The sequence below is a fragment of the Pecten maximus genome, chromosome 1 (genome assembly GCF_902652985.1).
Source record: "Pecten maximus chromosome 1, xPecMax1.1, whole genome shotgun sequence".
NCBI lineage: Eukaryota > Metazoa > Mollusca > Bivalvia > Pectinida > Pectinidae > Pecten > Pecten maximus.
The window spans coordinates 38,259,267-38,265,602 of record NC_047015.1 but is presented as its reverse complement, the minus strand read 5'-3'; positions in this window follow the sequence as shown (position 1 = coordinate 38,265,602).

Here is a 6,336-nt window from a genome sequence, read left to right as displayed (position 1 = left end):
TGGCATTTTTGAGATTGTTTCTTCCATAAAACAGCCAAATGGCGCGATGGAAACATGATTTCTTGTCACAATCATGCTATGAACGTATTCTTTACGGTGACCATCATTTGATTAGATTTTCATTAATATTTTACATAACATGCACATTTTATCAACACTTAGACAGCTTCTGAAAGATACAACTTTGAGGAACCATAAAAAACAAACCAAGTGACCTAAATCTTTATACTTTATAGATGTGTGACCACAACGGCATGGGCAATGCACCACCAACAGGAAATTTGAATCAGAGAAGGGGCCATTTTGGAAACAGGCCCTTTTAAAAATCTTCTTCTTACAGCCCAAATAAGGTAGAATTAAATACTCTTCACAGATCGAAGGGTCTTAAGGTGCTTTACCATAATTGTGAATTTCCTAGCCCTGGGGTCTTGCGTTATAGTTAAAGGGAAATCACATTTTTGACTATCATTTGTTTTATTTGTTTTGAAAATCATTCTTTCATTCAAATTTACTGAAATATTTCAAAAATCAGGTGACCGTTAAGGCCCATGGGCCTCTTGTTTAATTTGTGTATTTCATTTTTTATCCGGATTTGTAGTAGTATATAAATTTTTTTAAAAGTCCCTTATCACAAACAGGATTCGTTCATTTTCTCTAACGATTTTTCCTTTCTCATTTTCTGCTTCATTGTTGATCATTTTTGATTGCCTATTTTTTTTCCAACGCAAAAAAAATATTTGTTGCTTTTTTATCCTTTTTCTATCCAGTTTATTCGCGACCTGATTTGAGCTCCCTTTGATTTTTCATCGTACCAATCTTCTACCTGTCTTTCTAATCTTTCAGCTTCAGTTTTTTCCCTTTCACTTAGCGTATTCTTTTCGTTTAATGCACGTAACTTTTTTTCAGTTGATTGTAATTCAAATTTCTTTAATTTTGTTTTTTCTTTACAGTATTTTATTGTTACGTGTTTGATTGTCAATATACAACAATCCCATATTTCCCTTTTGTTTAGGTGATGTTCATTACCATATCTCACTGTATCATTTATGCATGTTTTAATTATATCTATGTATTGCTTGTCGTCCATCATCGCATTATTTATTTTCCATATACCGTGACCTTTATTGTCATTTTTATAATTTTTTATTGATATTGCTTGATGATCGGTACTTCTAACTTTTGCCCGTCTGATATCAGCCGACCTCATTAAATTAGTTAAATCTTTATTTATTAAAAAATAGTCAATTCTACTGGCTTCATCATTTCTATTTCTACGCCATGTGAATTGTATTTTTTCTTTATTTTTAAGTCTCCATATATCTATTAGGCCCAGCATCAAATTTATATATATCTTTTATATTTATGTCAACATTTGTTTTAACTAATATCAATACCCCTCTACTCAGATTTGTACCACAGCTATGATAAAACGTACCAAAGTCTTTTACTTCCTCGTTTATAATATCTATTATTTCATCTGTTATATGTGTTTCGTTCAATAAACAAATATCTGCTTTTTGTTGTTTTATCCATTCATATAATCTTTGTTTTTTACATTTGTCTCTTAGCCCTTGGGCATTCACTTTCATTTCGATTTAATTTTTTGATCTTTTTTCTTTTTCTTAGGGTCGGTCTCCACTGGCGAAGGCGGAGTACGACTCTTTGAATCGCTTCTTTTTTTCCTTTTAACTGGTGTTCCAAATTCCTGACGAGGCTTATTCACAAACATTTCCATTGTCCTTTGTGTTCGTGCCGCCTCTCCTTTGTCATCTTTCGATGTTTGGATTCTTTTTTCTATCTTGGTTTGTGTTCTTTTCTGTCGTTGTTTCTTTCTCCTCGTCTTCCTCTATGTTTTCTATGTTGGTTTCCTCGTTGTTTACATCATTTTCTTCTTTAATTTGACACTATGTTTTCCTGTGTCCGCTTTCGTTACAAGCCAGGCATTTCCAATCATTTTCACATTGTGTGTATGTGTGGCCTTCTTCTAAACACTTTGTACATTTTCGAGTATCATGTCTTGGCTGTCCGTAGTACCATACGTTGCCATAATATTTTCCCATTTGCATGTATTTTGGGAGATCTTTTTTCATTTTTTTAGCTCACCTGCCCGAAGGGCAAGTGAGCTTATGCCATGGTGCGGCGTCCGTCGTCCGTCCGTCCGTCCGGCCGTCCGGCGTCAACTTTTTCATTCAAACAACTTCTTCTCAATAACCAAGAAGCCCAGGGACTTGATATTGGGCCTGTATCATGCTGGGGTGAAGGGCTACAAAGTTTGTTCAAATAAATGACCTTGACCTTCATTCAAGGTCACATGGGTCAAATAGGCTATAATCTTCAAACGACTTCTTCTCAATAACCAAGAAGCCCAGGGACTTGATATTGGACCTGTAGCATGCTGGGGTGAAGGGCTACAAAGTTTGTTCAAATAAATGACCTTGACCTTCATTCAAGGTCACATGGGTCAAATACATAATGTAGGCTATAATCTTCAAACGACTTCTTCTCAATAACCAAGAGGCCCAGGGACTTTATATTGGGCCTGTCTGTAGCATGCTGGGGTGTAGGGCTACCAAGTTTGTTCAAATGAATGACATTGACATACATTCAAGATCACAGAGGTTAAATATTTTTAAATCTTGCGATAGCCAAGAGTCACCAAGACCCAATATTAGGCCAATAGTATGCTGGAATGAAGAACAAGAAAATTTATTGACATGAATCAACCTAGCTTACTCTGATATTTGAATAAATTTGTTATCAGCATAGCATCTGTAGAAATATCCTCAATCAACTGAAAATTTGCTGTAGAGCCAGGTGAGCGATACAGGCCCATTGGGCCTCTTGTTTTTTTTTTTACAAAAACAATCCTATCTCCATTGTCGCAGTTGGTTAATTTATTGTTCACCCTCAGTTTCTCCCTGTACATTTCTAGTACGTCACATCCTCCCTGTTCCAATGCTCTCGTTATCATTCCGTCATCCGCTGATAGCGGTATGTTTGGTATTTTTAACCTTGTTGTCATTTCAGGGTCATATTTGGGTTTTCTAGGGTTTTCAGGTACAAGGGAAACTTGTTTTCCACCTTATGTTTATCCCTCTGATTAAAAGTGTTAATCGGTCTGTAACGTTGTCGGCGTATATTCGCCACATATTACCGGTTCTTTGTATACCGCTAAGATGTTCTGCGAGAATGACATTTCCCAGACTTAAATAAATTTCCGTGTGATTCAAATATTGCTTATCAATGGTGTTTTGCCCGAAAACTTCATTTTCTTTCAAAAATACTGGTTTTGCTGTACCATATCAACCTGGATATGAATTCTGCTCATACTTATTGAACACCTGTACCAGTTTTGATCAAACCTGCACCCTTTAGACCTATATATACTGCAAATTCTTCAGAGCTGATATCCACCGTCCACCTTAGTCAGCGGCCGATAACTCTTTTTTTCTTAAGGACGCTTACTATTTTGGGACACGTCTTATTCTTCTTTTCCTTTTTCAGTGAATCTTTATGCAAATCTATATAATTGATTTTGAGTTAGAATCATGGTTTTGTTATTCTGTCGATATTTATTTTATTTCTTAAACAGTGTTTATTAATAACGGAAGTTCTAAAATTACATCATAGTGTTATCATATTGGTATCAATAATGCATTAATGTATTATTTCCACCAAATTAAAGCACTTTTTGAAATAATGGCGGTGCTTAACTTTTGTCCGAGTGCATACTTAGTATATAACATTTTTATACATATTACCCAAAATCAGAGATTTTTATACCTAACATTCCATAATGTCACCGCTATTAGTATCTAGTGTTGATATTATTCCTTTTTCTTTAAAAGTTGGAGAAAGGAGAGTAAACCCTGGGGAAGTCCATACCGTTAGACAGGTGACCCAGCATCTTATTTCTGATCAGGTAATTGTACCCGTGTCCTAAAGGATTCCTGCTATCTTATCATTGATAACATGTCCCATATTATAAGGTTATCTGGCAATTTCACATCTTTAGCCGAGACGCTATGTCGAATTCATTGTGCTAATTAGATATAGGCACACTTTTATTCAAGTATTTCATGCTCCCGAAATTTTTAAGTTAGTCGCCGATTTCCCGTCGTTCTGAGATGCTTGCACTGGCTGTAACTTCGGACACACTGAATTTGCTGATAGAATTCTATTCAATATACACGTATTGCAAAACATATTCGGGTCTGTACGCTTAAGGGCAGCTAGATCAAAAGTCAAATTCTTACTACTGAGCTTATGATATAAGGATAAAATTAACTTGAAATATGTAGGATTGCCAGTTTTGGATCCGTCCGCTAATTGTTTGTCATAATTCAAGGATATGTTATGGCTATAATTATATACTGTATTGAGTACCACCTTTGGTTTGGTTCGGTGTGCCACCTAACCTACCGTGTCAACTCACTACTATTTGAGTTCTTTCATCGATCATTTTTTACGTTTTTGTTTAATTAAGTTTCAGATATATGATTATTCTACATGATTCTAATGTTATATGCACGCCAATACATTTAAGTTGTATTGGAGTATTTTCTGGGAGTATAATCCATTGATTTTACTAATTTCTGATACTTGTTGATTGTAGGGTGGATCACAGGCGCTTGCATAGAGAATGTATTTAAAAAAATTTTTATTTCACAATGGTATGTCATTTTGTTTTAAACCCCTTTTTATTCAAATTTTCGAAACAGTATTACTTTCTTACTTGATTTCGATTTTAATACACTCGATATCAGTTTGCCCCTTGGTGTCTACAATCAGGGGCGGACACAGGATTTTTAATAAGGGGGCGTGCGAAATTAAGGGGGGGGGGGGGGGGGGGGGGGGGGTGTCCGCGGGTACTCCCCCTGAAAAATAGGTAAATGCAAAATCCTGCATTCTAGTGTATTTCACGATAGATTCATACCTGGTGTGTTTTATAAAAACTAGTATATGAGAGATGTTTTTTAATGATTTTATATCATTATTTCGCTGATTGATACGGGAATTCGTTTTTTAAGATACCCTTACTTTGACAATTTTAGGTGTGGGGGGGTGGGGGGGGGGGGGTGTGTGCTTTAAAACCTTTAAACCACCAGTGACAATGTCAAAGAGTTTAACGCATTGTAAAGTATTCTTTGTAATACTGATTATCCATTAATTCCACTTTACATCGCTCGCATATATAAAATTTAAGTTATTGATGAATTACCTGATTAATTGAGTGTGTAAGCATCAAACGCTACTCTAATAATAATCAAGCTGGCTGAAGTGCTTACAGAATTATGAAACTGAATTGAAATGAGAAAGAAAAAAGAAAACTTGAGGGGGCAGTAGTGGTTATTTTGTGTCAACGCCAGACTTTTATAGTATTTTAGGGCTAACGCCAGAATACCCAGAACAACCTCTTATTCTTATCGGTATTGTGTGTGGTCTATATATTTTTAACTAGTAATGTAGGGGTCCATTTTTTTTAAATTGAAGATAGGCATAGCCCTAAATAGATGGCAAGTACAATAAAGAATCAAAATATCAAACAACTATCAGCTATTACCCCATCCAAATTTTAACTTCGAAAAATTTCAACTGATACTGCTTGTTCATGGTATACGTATAATGTCCCGGCCCTCTTGAACAAGTTATTGAGCACCGTTGTATGCAATCTTTTTGATTGAAAACGAAGTTCAACAACTACCGAAATGATGCAGTTGAAGAAAAAGAAAGGACGATTTCATCACTGCATGGCATTGAATATTTTATCTTATTAGTCCGTGATATCGTAAACGACGTCCTGTGCATGCACCTGTAAAATAAAGTATGCCGAGATGACCCCAAAAAGTGCACCTGCAGGTGACAGTCGATTATATAATCGCATGACCTTTCAACCCCGTATGTAAATGAAGAATCTGGACAGGCTGAGGGAGCCGTTTGAAAAATGGCGTTCTGAGTGAGGAATTCGGCAATGTTTTCACGGATTGTTGTGTTTTGGATGTAACAATTCGTATTGAGTGACACGGTAGGTTAAATATGAATGTTTTCTGATGACGGTGGCATATAGTGTGCACCGTGTCAGTTTAAATAAATGTGTTTTTTAGTCGATTGAAGTGAGATGGGGTGCCGTTTCGCTCATGGCGGTGTTTCCGGCCTTCTGTATTACACAGTACACATACCGCTGATATAATTTTTTTTTCTCATTTTCTATGCAAGCGCCCGTGGGGTGGATGTATACTCATACCGAGATACCTATTTAATTTTATTGACGCTAGAACCATTTATATATCAATCTGATAAACGAAAGCAAGAGGGATGTTACATTTAAAGTATTCT